Source organism: Salmo salar, chromosome ssa06 (assembly GCF_905237065.1).
Source record: "Salmo salar chromosome ssa06, Ssal_v3.1, whole genome shotgun sequence".
Classification (NCBI taxonomy): Eukaryota; Metazoa; Chordata; class Actinopteri; order Salmoniformes; family Salmonidae; genus Salmo; species Salmo salar.
In genome coordinates, this window is record NC_059447.1 from 56,276,962 (window position 1) to 56,290,738 (window position 13,777).

At 41.0% G+C, this 13,777-nt stretch overlaps 1 protein-coding gene across 1 annotated transcript in view; it reads right to left on the reverse strand.

Moving 5' to 3' along the window:
• Positions 1-13,226, reverse strand: part of tiam2b (TIAM Rac1 associated GEF 2b) — a 57,048-nt gene extending 43,822 nt beyond the window's left edge. Inside the window, exon 1 of the mRNA XM_014204871.2 lies at positions 12,962-13,226. The gene's annotated coding sequence lies outside the window, so the exon portion shown is untranslated. The remainder of the gene's footprint in view (positions 1-12,961) is intronic.
• Between the last annotated feature and the right edge of the window lie 551 nt (positions 13,227-13,777).

The window sequence follows — 13,777 nt, forward strand, 5'->3', positions numbered from 1 at the left end:
TAGCTAAGATTTTGAAAGTATGATGTTGACATGATCAGTCCAATCAAAGCTACTGTAGATATAACATGATTTGACATCATTTCATCTGTGGCCAATGACCTTGACCTTTCTTGGATGGGCACTTCTAATGTAACTCTGTGGCAGCACCCAAGGTGCTAGAATTTTTTAAGTCTACCCTTAGACTTTGCGGTGACGTAGTGTCCCCATGAGTGACAGAACACTGAGCCAATCACAGTGCAACGCTCCTTATTTTCTGCTGGCTTGCCCCACCACCACAGAAAGCACTGAGCTAGGCTGAAACACCTGCATTTTGGAGCTGCCTTACTCAAGAAAACAAAAGAGACCATGTTTGTATGCGGCTTCATTAACTCAATGATATACAACATTTTTTTTACATTATTTGCAAACTGATATGTGACACGTATTAAATGGCAAAATAGGCAAGCCCCCCCACCCAAAAAATGTATTTATAATTTTTCTGTTAAAAATGTGGGGCTCAAAACAGGTGGGGCTTAGCCCCAGCTGCCCTGAATGACGGGTCGCCACTGATGACAACATACAGGTAGATGCCAAAAAAAAGGTACCCCTTGAGTAAATGAATGATACAAAGTATATTGAAAGCTGCCCACTCTGCAAAAACTGGTTGAATCAATGTTGTTTCCATGTCATTTCAACCCAAAAATCTATGTGATGACTTTGAATCAACGTGGAAAACTGATTGGATTTTCAAAAAGTCATCAATGTAAGGGCATTTCATTTTTTTTGTATCCATCGTTTTACATACAGTAAATTCAATGACGTGGTGAATTTGATTGTTGATTTCTCGATGAATTCACGTTAGTTGACAACTCAATCAAATGTAAATCAAAACTAGACATTGAACTGACGTTTGTGCCCAGTGGGAGGTGCTTCCACACAGGTGTGGTTCCTGAGTTAATCAAGCAATTAATATCCCATCATGCTTAGGGTCATGCATAAAAATGCCCTACCGTGGCTAGAAGAAGAGATCAGTGACTTTGAAAGCGGGGTCTCAAAGGAGCATAGGGGGTTTAAAGGATGTGTGTGTGTGTGTGTGTGTGTGTGTGTGTGTCTCAGTCACCAGATCTCAACCCAATTGAACACTTATGGGAGATTCTGGAGCGGCGACTGAAACAGCAGTTTTCCACCACCATCAACAAAACCGTAAATTATGGAATTTCTTGTGGAAGAATGGTCCCTCCAGTAAAGATATTTTATGTTGGTGTTTCCTTTATTTTGGAAGTTACCTGTAGCTTGAAGCACTTCACTATAAGCAGCCATAGTAACAGAATCTTAGATTGGCTGTTGTACGTTAAAAGGATAATATGTTGAAGTGAGAGCGCAATTACATGACTAATTCATATTAGGGTCCTTTAAAGTCTGGCTCTTTGTTGCTGTCAGAGATTCCCCACTAGGCTAATGCCAGCCTCTGAAATGACTTCAAACACTGAAACACTCCATTCAGCTGTATTCACAGCAACTCGCTTTTCCACAACGCTTTTGTTGTGGAACCCGCATTTCCACAACAAAAAAAGGAGTGTTTTGCCAAAAACAGTATTTGCTTTGTTTTATTTGGGTTAAGGTATGCTCTTCGACAGTACCCTTCCCTTCCTCTCTATGTTGACTTTCAGCATCATATTCTCTATGACGCTCAATGGGTTCTTTGGTTCCAAAAATGTGGGCTTTTTCACCTACCTAGAGCCAGACACTTGCCTTTGGCATAGCCAGCACAACTGAGCAACGCTCCACTTTAGTCTCAATTTATATCAACATTGGTTATCAACATTGGGTAGAACCTCTTGAATTGTCCATGATGTTAACAACAAGATAATGAATAACCTTTGTTCTTCTATAAAGATGACTCCCCAAGAGAAATTATAGATTTAAATGATCATCGCTGTCTGATTTTGATCTTAATACAACAATCTAATACATTTCTTATTTGTATTATTCATTCCAATGTCCGACCTAATTAAGGTCAGCAATTAACTCTTTATTATGAAGAAAATGTGAATCCAATTATGTTTATTGGCCAGGGGCATTTTAATAGTATAATAGTTCTGCCTGACATAATTGAGTTTTACATTAAATAAGATGGTATCAGGGCTGCTCTCGTGCCTTATAATGCCCCATGTATAATGGGTTTCCATTGTGGGATTACAAGGCCTCTTCATGCTCGGTACACCCAGTCTTATTGTTGTGCGCAAGAGGATTTAGCGAAAACAACAAAACCCAGGACAGCTAAGCCTATATCACATTCTTCCATCGTAAAAAAAGTGCAGGCTTGCAAGACAAAATATGGGTTAATTGGGTAGAAAATCCACCGCACATTCCACACGCCAGCAGTTCAGATAGCTGAACACAGAGGACCCTTCTTCTGTACCAGACCCACAAAAGACATCAAGGCACTTTACCACTAGATCTGGGCTGGATGAGGTTACTGGGCTACGTGCCTGTGATGACTACCACTGGAAAAATGTACCCACTACCCAGGGACTTCACCTGTTGATGGATCTTATTGTCTTTATATGTACCACAAAAAAAGAGTTCTCTCTGAAGGAGCTCTTAGGAGCTCTCACATAGGAGAATTCAAGAACATATACGGTGCATTAGGAAAGTATTCAGACACCTTCACTTTTTCCACATTTTGTTACGTTACAGCCTTATTCGAAAATTGATTAAATTGATTTTTTCTCATCAATACCCCAATACCCCATAATGACGAAGCAAAAACAGGTTTAAAAAATATATAGAAAATATAAAAAATATATATATATATTACATTCATATAAAGACCCTTTACTCAGTACTTTGTTGAAGTACCTTTGGCAGCGATTACAGCCTAGAGTCTTCTTGGGTATGACGCTACAAGCTTGGCACACCTGTATTTGGGGAGTTTCTCCCATTCTTCTCTGCAGATCCTATCCAGCTCTGTCAGGTTGGATGGGGAGCGTTGCTGCACAGCTATTTTCAGGTCTCTCCAGAGATGTTTGATCAGGTTGAAGTGCAGGGTCTGGCTGGGCCACTCAAGGACATTCAGAGACTTGTCCCGAAGCCACTCCTGCGTTGTCTTGGCTGTATACTTTGGGTCGTTGTCCTGTTGGAAGGTGAACCTTCGCCAAGGTATGAGGTCCTGAGCGTTCTGAAGCAGGTTTTCATCAAGGATAGGGCTGGGCGATATGGCCAAAATCTCATATCCCGATATAGGTCACTTCATATCCCGATAACGATAGTTTATATAAAATGACCACATGTAAAGGCCTATTTCTTATTACATTTTGAATTATACTCAACAAATAAAAAAAGGTACTTACTCATATTTGATTATTTCTTTCATTTAGAACCTGTGCAAATTTTCAATTAAGCATGTAACAAAATATAAAATATGAATGTATAAAATCTAAAAAAAGGTAAATAGAAAACACTTCAACTATAGTTGCAAACAAAATAAATATATGCCTAATATATATATATATATATATTTTTTTTTATTTTTATTTTTTTGGGGGGGCTTGCCTGTTTTGCATGTTATTTTGGCATTAATACGTGTCACATATCAATTTGCATTGGGTACCTTGGATCGAGTGTTAGCACCAATTCACAAAACCCAAGTTTCTTGACCGTGTAAATTGGGTCCATGTCTTTGTGTAACAGTGTAGGTTCCGTCCCTCTCTTCGCCCCAACCTGGGCTCGAACCAGGGACCCTTGCACACATCAACAACTGACACCCCACGAAGCATCGTTACCAATCGCGCCACAAAAGCCGCGGCCCTTGCAACGCAAGGGGAAACCCTACTTCAAGTCTCAGAGCGAGTGATGTCACTGATTGAAACGCTATTAGCGCGCACCACCGCTAACTAACTAGCCATTTCACATCGGTTACACTTGCAGATGTAAGTTGTAACAGCAGCTGTTATCTCCTTCCATCTTCGTGATTCTTTGCCATATGGTGTGCCGCGGGCAAAAGCCTCTTGCAATGTCTGAGTCGGGGGTTTGTTTTGAGCACTCAACTGTACTTTTTGGGGTCTCATCCGTAGACTGTCTCCGTGCTGTTTCACATGATTCTTGCGTAGGTGGTAAAATAGGTTAGAGGTGTTTGAGCCTGTTTTCGGGACCGGCCTGCAGCATATTTTGCAGTGGACGGTTTTCTGGTCCGTGTCAGACTTTTCATACCCAAACCACGTCCATGCGACCGAAGTTGCCCCTCCTTTAGGTACGAGCTCCGTGTCTCTGCTCTGTGTCACGTTCACTCTTCCATGTTTGTTTGTGTTGCAAAGCGCCATTTGGAAGAACGCAAAGCGTCATCCAATTGACGAAAAATATTGCAGTAAAGAGTGTGATTTGTGACACAACGAAATAAACGATAGAGCACAATATGAAACGATAGACGTTTTTCTATCGTCACACGATATATATCGTCATATCGCCCAGCCCTAATCAAGGATCTCTCTGTACTTTGCTCCGTTCATCTTTCTCTCGATCCGGACTACTATCCCAGTCCTTGCCGCTAAACAATATCCCCACAGCATGATGCTGCCACCACCATGCTTCACTGAAGGGATGGTATTGGCCAGGTGATGAATGGTGCCTGGTTTACTCCAGACGTGACGCTTAGCATTCAGGGCAAATATTTCAATCTTGGTTTCATCAGACCAGAGAATCTTGTTTCTTATAGTCTGAGAGTCATTTAGGTGCCTTTTGGCAAACTCCAAGCAGGCTGTCATGTGCCTTTTACTGAGGAGTGACTTCCGTCTGGCTAAACAATCATAAAGGCCTAATTGGTGGAGTGCTGCAGAGATGGTTGTCCTCCTGGAAGGTTCTCCCATCTCCACAAAGGAACTCTGGAGCTCTGTCAGAGTGACCATTGGGTTCTTGGTCACCTCCCTGACCAAGGCCCTTCTCCCCCGATTGCTCAGTTCGGCCGAGCGGCCAGCTCCAGGAAGAGTCTTGGTGGTTCCAAACTTCTTCCATTTAAGAATGATGGAAGCAAATGTGTTATTGGGGACTTTCAATGCTGCAGAAATGTTTTGGTACCCTTCCCCAGATCTGTGCCTCGGACAATTCCTTCGATCTCACGGCTTAGTTTTTCCTCTGACATGCACTGTCAACTGTGGGACCTTATGTAGACAGGTGTGTGCCTTTCCCAAATCACGTCCAATCAATTGAATTTACCACAGGTGGACTCCAATCAAGTCGTAGAAACATCATGAAGGATGATCAATGGAAGCAGGGTGCACCTGAGCTACATTTCGAGTCTCATAGCAAAAGGTCTGAATACTTATGTAAATAAGGTATTTCTGTTTTAATTTTTTATACATTTTCGCTTTGTCATTATGGGGTATTTTGTGTAAAAGGGGTCTGTATACTTTCCGAATGCACTGTAAAAGATTTGGTCACAGACTGAAGATGTTGTTACTATGATCATCTACTACCCTCTTAGAAAAAAGGGTTCCAAAAGAGTTATTTGGTTGTCCCCATAGGAGAACCCGTTTTGATTCCATGGAGAACCCTTTTTGGTTCCAGGTAAAACTCTCTGTTGAAAGGGTTCTACATGGAACCCCAAAAAGGTTTCACCTGGAACCAAAAAGGGTTCTTCAAAGGATTCTCCTATCCGGACAACCGAATAACCCTTTCTAGGTTTTAGATAGCATGTTTTTTTTCTAACAGTACACACAACTGTAAAACAAGGGGAAAATGTTTTGTGTTTCACATTCCCAGGAGTCTTGTTACAGGATGCGTTATCTTGTGTGTACAGACCAGGCTTCTTCTGTAGGCTTATTGCATGAATCACTATTCCTGTTCACATTGAGCGGAGTACCATGCTAACTCAGTCAGCAAACATTGACAAGTAGCTCATGGTCCAGAATCAAGTACCACCTACCCAGCCAGAAAAGGTCCTGATGAAAACTCAGATGACAGTCCTTTAAAATAGATACTTACTGGCTGTAGCAAAGGATACCAATGCATTACTATTAGTTAAAAGGTGGCGAATATTTAGGGTTTCACAGCGTAGATTTTTAAAAACGTTATTTTCTAATTTGGCACACTGAAACTAGAGGCCATGAGTAACTTAGTCAAAAAGAAGGGCCACGTATCCGCCTTCCCTTTAAGCAGTCTTAAAGGAAAGGCGGATACCTAGTCAGTTGTACAATTGAATGCCTTCAACTGAAATGTGTCTTCCGCATTTAACCCAACCCCTCTGAATCAGAGAGATGCGGGGGGCTGCCTTAATCGACATCCACGTCTTCGGCGCCCGGGGAACAGTGGGTTAACTGCCTTGCTCAGGGGCAGAAGGACAGACTTTTACCTCAGGGATTTCAGCTCAGGGATTCGATCCAGCAACCTTTCGGTTACTGGCCCAACGCTCTAACCACTAGGCTACCTGCCGCAAACCCTCAAATGTCATCCCGTTTGACCTAGAGACTTGAAACTTTGTATGTTGGTGTCGTTCCTCATGCTGAACAAATTTGCCTCAAGGAACCATAAAATCCGTCAAGATAGATTTTCCTCCATCTTCGACATTTTGGAAAACATTTGAAAAAATGTATTATCATGAACCATAATTTCAAATAACATCAACAAATTCAGTATGTAGGCCCATGGTACATCTCTTAACTTTGTTTGAGAAAATCTAAGGGATTGGTTAAGAGATGGCTGAGATATTGATAAATCAGGAATTCAGATTTTACATGTCCATTTAAATTCTTTGTAAATCCACTCCACAATGTGCTATCAACTTGAAACTTTTTAGGGTCATCAAATACATTAACATGATAAACTAGTAAGCTTGGTATTGATATTTAAAAAAAATAAGGAAACTATTAACAATTCACTTTTTTGACTGTGTAACATTAATGCTTAAAATAATCAGAAAAAATATTCTTCCCATGGACTAAAAGTCAGATTCACTCCAAATGTGGTCATTGGACCCATCTCAATAGTCCCTAAAGAGTTTGAGACAATAACATTGATGCACTCATACCAGTAGATGCCTATTAACACATATGCTAATATGCTAAAATATGCTAAAAAAATACTTCACAAACTATGAACCATAGGACCAAATGACACCAAGTTTGGAATGCAAGCCCATAGTACATGTCTTGACTTAGTTTGACATAAGGGATTGGTAAAAAGATGGCTGAGTTATTGACAAATCAATAATCAGATTTATGTCCATTCAAACAACTGTAAATCCACTCCACAGTGGCCTATCAACTTGAAACTTGTCATCGGTATCATGGGTATCCCTAAGATGAACCACACTGAATTTGGTATTGATTTCAAAACAAAAAAAACAAGGACACTATTAACAACTAATTATTTGTATATGTAATGCTAATGCTCAAAATCATCTGCAATCATCTTCTCCTCGTGAACCATATGTCAGATTGAGTCTATATACCAAATCTGGGGTCAATGAATTAGTCTCTAATGAATTTTAGGAAAAATAGTTGCTGCATTCAAAGTCGGCCATGCTACACCAACAGATGGCACCATCTCACACCAGGGCTATATGAACTGAACCAACGGACATTGGGCTATACGAACTGAACCAATGCACATGGGGTCATGAAATGTGGTATGTAAACCTTATGTACACTGAGTACACCCCCTTTTGCCCTCAGAACAGTCTCAATTCGTCGGGGCATGGACTCTACAAGGTGTTGAACGCATTCCACAGGGATGCTGGCCCATGTTGACGCCAATGCTTCCCACAGTTGTGTCAAGTTGGCTGGATGTGGTTTGGGTGGTGGACCATTCTTAATACACACGGGAAACTGTTGAGCGTGAAAAGCCCAGCAGCATTTGTTCTAGATGTTCCATTGCCATACTGACTGGCAACGTTCTTATCCCTTTGCTTGTGCAGCCAGTGCAGCCAGAATAAAAGCAAAGTAGCAGCATTTGCATAAGCTGTTTTCTAGTTAAGATTTATTTGGATACATCCATAACAATGAGTTTATGATGCGCGACTTTGCCTGGCAGAAAACAATGTGCTCTCTTGTCAGGACACTGTTCAGACAAAAGAAAGACAATCCGTGACATTCATTTGAGCTGATTTTAATAAATGAAACCATACATTATCTTTGTTATCCACCACAGATAACATAGCTATCGCTACTTATTGTGTCACATTTATCTGTACATTCCCCTGGATTGTGCATTGGTTGAAATATCTGTCGGAATCTGTGCTTCTACTTCTGCTGCCTTGCTTCAGCCTATTGGGTGTTGATGGTGCTGCAGTGTTCTCTTTGTTTTTGGCCAGGATGTTGCTCCAGTGTTTTCTGTCTGTCAGTGACAGATGTCAGTAGCTATGGAGCGAACCTTTGCACCGATACCCACTCACTGACATAATCTCCCTCTCTTCTAAACCAGCATTGGCCAGTTTCTGGACTGTTGTGGTCCTGATGCTGTGATTTGTGTATGTAGTTGTTCCCGCTGCCCTGCAGATCTTGGGTAGAAGTGCTGCCAGATAGTTCACGCCCATCGGCTCTGACGTGTACCAGATCGAGTCCCTGATATACTCGCCTCTTCTTGGGTGGAGATAAAATGCAAGGGCGTTCTCTGGGTATTTTGATAGATATTTCTCCAGTGAGGCCACCGGGCATAGTGGGTTCCCTGGCTGCTCGAACATGAATCCCCTCTTGGACTCCCTGCCCCTCTCCATTGGGTCCAGATAATTCTTTGTGGCCTATATGCGAGAGTGGCGTATCTGAGAGAGCGAATGCGTTGTTATAATATTGTTTTCCAGTAGCCTAATTAAGAGTGCAACTTAGAAATAACAGAAACAGGCTATGAACAACATAACAGACGAGAACGGTCTAAGGTTTTGCGAGGAATGAGTTGGGCTTTAGTTGTCTGTTCCCATCTTTTCCTCTTCGACCCAGATGTAACTGGAGGTGGAAGCACACTTTCTGGAAATTCAGAGCCTTGGAGTTTTGGAGCTGGGCCATGTCCTTATCTGTGATGGAAGGGTGGCTGTTTGTGATATATTTTCCTTGCCTTCTTAGCTGTTTGATGTTGCCCAGAAATACATGATTTGAAGTGGTAAATTCAGTGTCCTTCATAAGGCACCAGCTGCGAACGATCGGTGGGTTATTTAGAAATGACCAGCTCAATTTGCTCTGTCTCGCTTGGACACATTCACTTTATATGGGATGGTGGAGATCGCAATTCAATATTGAAACAGTATTGAAAAGGTCGGAGAAACAGACAGCAAGGTTTATACAATTCTCTGCTGTTGAAAACCAAATGCTAGTTTAAAAGAAATGGGAGATAATGTCTAGATGCTTTTTATAGTGGAGATCAAGTTCAACAATTCCTGGCAGGGCTGATAAGACAGTGGATTGCGCAGTGAGATGGAACAGAGTAAATAGGCATTTCAACGTCATAGATTTAGCCGGTGGTAACTTGTGAAATAGACACCAGCTGGAATGTGGTTTTAACCAATCAGCATTCAGGATTAGACTCACCCGTTGTATAATAGAGCAATACCTATTGATCAAGTGTACTTTGTCTCGTGCAAATCAATGTCAGACTTAAATAATGCAGATGAACAATGTCAAATATTGTGATTAGTATTGTAATGGCTTTAAGAATGATTACCTGCTGCATTCAATGATAAAACAACCTACAGAACTAGACTTAACTTCACTTGCGTCACACTTGTGACATTGAAAGATAAACATCATGGTAATGCTTTCACTGATTTCAGATAAAGGAAGATAGTTCCTACATGATAGAGTGGTTGCTTTGTTATCCAACTTATCTTGTGTCCTTTCTGTCATTCTGTGAACCCCATTCATTGCTGCTCACAGCTATATTCAATTTAATTACATTTACTGTCGGGGAATAATATTTGATTCAAGACTGAACTGTTACTCACAGACCTCTGTTTGTTCTTTATATCCTCTCCCAGCCACAGCATCTCTCTTCATTAATTATATTGCTGACAAAAGCACCTGCTATCATTTTACTGTATACACCATCCACTTAACCATTCACATTCACACAACATGTGCACTTTCATATGATGGCAAGGCAATTAAGATGCTTTTTGCTTGCCACCCTCTTCTTTTTTACTGATTTACGAAGAAAGAAATTCACCTCATGTTGGCCATAAAAACGTCTCTTTCTTTTCAGCCTCTACTAAGTGGCTGGAATACCCCCACCCCCTAATGTGGCTTTGTTGTGCTGCAGCTGAGAGTGTTTCGGGCTTTGGCAGACTAAAGAGCACACAAAAGGCCCACTGGAGTCCTGGAGAGTGGCGGTAGGCAGAGCAAACACAGCACACCGCCACATGATGGAAGGCTGGGGCATGCTGCCGACCGACGGGCACAAAGAGAGTACTGTCGTGGAAACCCAAGCCGGTAGTAACTAACCACTCCACTGCCTTGGCTTTATCCATCTGTAGGAAGTTTGGAACTGCATCTGCACACACACACACACACACACACACACACACACACACACACACACACACACACACACAAGGCCTTTTATTTGGGATGCTGCTAGCCACACTATAGGGTACATTGTCTAGATTAGAGGGTAGACTTTTTTTTTAGAGGGTGTTGTTCTTTGGAAAGAATGTGCATAAAAATGTGGATTTGTCAAGGATAGATGTTGAGAAAATAAATTGTGCTTATGAATAATGATTTTGTACTAAGGAGTCTGGTGCCAGATCTCTTTTACTAAAGCAAATTTGCCTTAGCGAATTGGTTGATGTTATCTCCTGATTGCAGCCAATTGGACCAGTGTTTGACTTCAATTGAGCGTGAGCACAGCCCATTTACATCTGGTTATCTGGAAGCATAACTTGCTGGCCCAGTGTTGGCCAGGTCTGGCTAATGACGTTGTTTGGTTGGTTCACCTGATTATTGTTGTAAGATTGTAAGCATATGTCGGTCTAGCATAGCTGTTGGAATGTTGCACGAGTCCAATATCCCCCTCTTTGACTGGTGTCCAATTCATTGGACTGGCTCTTTGTTTGCTTTGGGCTGACCAGTTTTTTGACTGGGTCCAGCTGTCAGCAAGGGACCAGTGAGTAAACAGTTCAGTGTCCAACCTCTAGTGTGTTAGAACGCAAAACTTAAAAAAAAAAAAACTTGGGGGGGGGGGCAAACAAAATCTGTTGCGGGCCACCTGTTACCACCCTGACTTATGTCAATGATTGTTGTTGTTTAAAATGTTGGCCCTCTGCCTCTTTCTTGTTATACTACGATGAAACTTGACCAAACGGCAAGGAGTTTCTCTGAAACTAGGATAGCTTGAACCACAAGTCATCCAGCATTCTTTCAAGAGGTTTGTTTTCATGTGGTCCAACAAAATAAGGTTGGACAATGGCCATACTTTCATGTATGTCATGGAGAATTAAATTACACTGTTCTGTGTTGCCCTTACCTCAGAGGGTCACACATGATAACTTTCTCTTGTTTGCTCACTTGACAGCAGTCTTTGCACTCTATGTCCAAGAGGTCACCACCTCAATGGCCATATGATCAATGGCCAGCTATTACAGCCTTATTAGAGACAGACCAGTGGCTGTATGTATCAAGCGTCTCAGTGTTGGAGTGCTGGTCTATGATCAGTTTAGCTTTTTAGATCATAACGAATAAGATTATATGGACAGGAAGGACCTGATCCTAGATGCTTGATACATATGGCCCCAGCTCTATCCTATAACTGAACTGTTCAGCTCCATGAAGCATCGTTGTGAGTTTGCATATCAAACCTGTTTGACATTTTGGATAAACTGTCTGACCTATAAAACATGTAATTGTTCCCACCATATCACAACGTTATGTAGATGCATTAGTCATTAGTATTTCCTGTCTTGTACTCTTAAAGGTCACATACACAATGAGAGTTTTATAGATGAGTAGAATGTGCACCTTCAGTCATGTGCGATGACTTGGTTCCCCATATTTTGCTTAATAACTTTGTTCCCTATATTTTGCTTAATAACTTTGTTCCCTATATTTTGCTTAATAACTTGGTTCCCCATATTTTGTCTAATAACTTAACAGTATTGTGTTGGAGCAAGTTACTGAATAATGGGCTGAATGGCAGTTGGTTTCTAAATCTGGCTTCATGCTCCTATGCTTTGCTAATGAGATGAATGGTACGTTACTGGTATCATACTGTTGCAATTCCATTGATCACTGCCTTTTAAATTGTCATAGAAATGCATTGTTAACCTTTGGTACAGTTTGTAAGTATCTTTATAATGAGCATAAACTCTCTCAGTATAGTTGTAATGGCATCTTAACTGGTCATATTTATTCCATATGCCATTCAGAAAAATAAATAAGACTGCCTGACTCATTGGACACTTAAGAGCCACTGTTATTCATAGTCTTGGTTTGGCCCCTATAATTGTATCCAGATCACCCACCAGTGGCCGCTATGACCTATGCTCTGCTCTCTCTCTCTCTGTGTTCAAACACAAGATACAACTAGGCCTACAATAGCCACTTAATATATTAATATAGAAATGCTACACAATAATATTCCATTCTCTCATCGTTTTCTAACCATTATGTTTCTCACTGCGTATTTAACAGTAAAACAACTTTAATCAATGAATCCATCCATGACATCTCCTGAAACGGCTGTCAAGTGAAGCTTGACAACAGAAATAGTCACGTGCATAAACCAAGAGCTCACTGTTTGTGACCACACCACCGTGAAGTTGCTCAAGGAGTAAAACATTTCAGGGAAGGTTTTACGTTTAATTTGAACACCTTCATTTGATCCACAAACGTGTGAGGATGACTCATTTCTGGATAATATGAGTCGATTAGTGAGAGAAACAAAAAGAGTAGGCCTAACTATGGTGTCCGAAAACACATTTTTTCTGGAGCAACAATAAATAAAAAAATCTGATAAATGTTTCTACGACGAGTCAATAAAATCCCGATTTACCAATAGTTCAACTCACCAGTTTTTTATCGCACGGGTAGTTCGTAGGTTGTTTAGCATTGCAGTTACTCCATCATTTCTTCCATCATTTACGTGATTCAAATGATACACACCACTTTGCTGGAGTCCCAATCAACAAAACTCTGACCGATCTTAACTCCCGGATATTAAAATGTTGTCGAAGCAATGAACAGTATAGCCTATCATATTATTAAACAAATGTACAGTAGTATGCTCATCAATACGTTGAAGAGCTGGGGGAGGCTTCCTCAAGAAGTTGTATCGGTGGAAACCACACCCTCGTCGGTCTGACCGGACAGAAGCATCTCGTCACACAGCTAGAGAGCAAGGTCATTACATAATGCATTTTTCACAATTGTAACAGTGACAACATCTAGTTTCTCAAATTCAAGTATGCTATGCCTCATTCTTCCTCCTTCTACAAGACAATAGAGACTTTATGGACCCCTGTTCCCATAAATTGTCATGGTTCTATCATTTCCTTTCTTACCCAAAGGTTACTATGCATGTCAAGATATTCCCTACATTAAAAAGATAGATGCACATGAGTGTACATTGGTGTTCTTCTTAGGCTTTTCCTGCCTGTAAGTAGTACAGCATAACTAAAGTAGGTAGTCTAGGTAGCCTAGTGGTTAGAGTGCTAGGCCAGTAACTGAAAGGTTGCTGGATCAAATCCCCTCTGACAAGGTAAAAATCTGTCATTTTGCTCCTGAACAAGGCAGTAAACCCACTGTTCCCCAGTAGGCTGTCATTGTAAACAAGAATTTGTTATTAACTGACTTGCCTAGTTAAATAAAAAATACTTTAATATTTA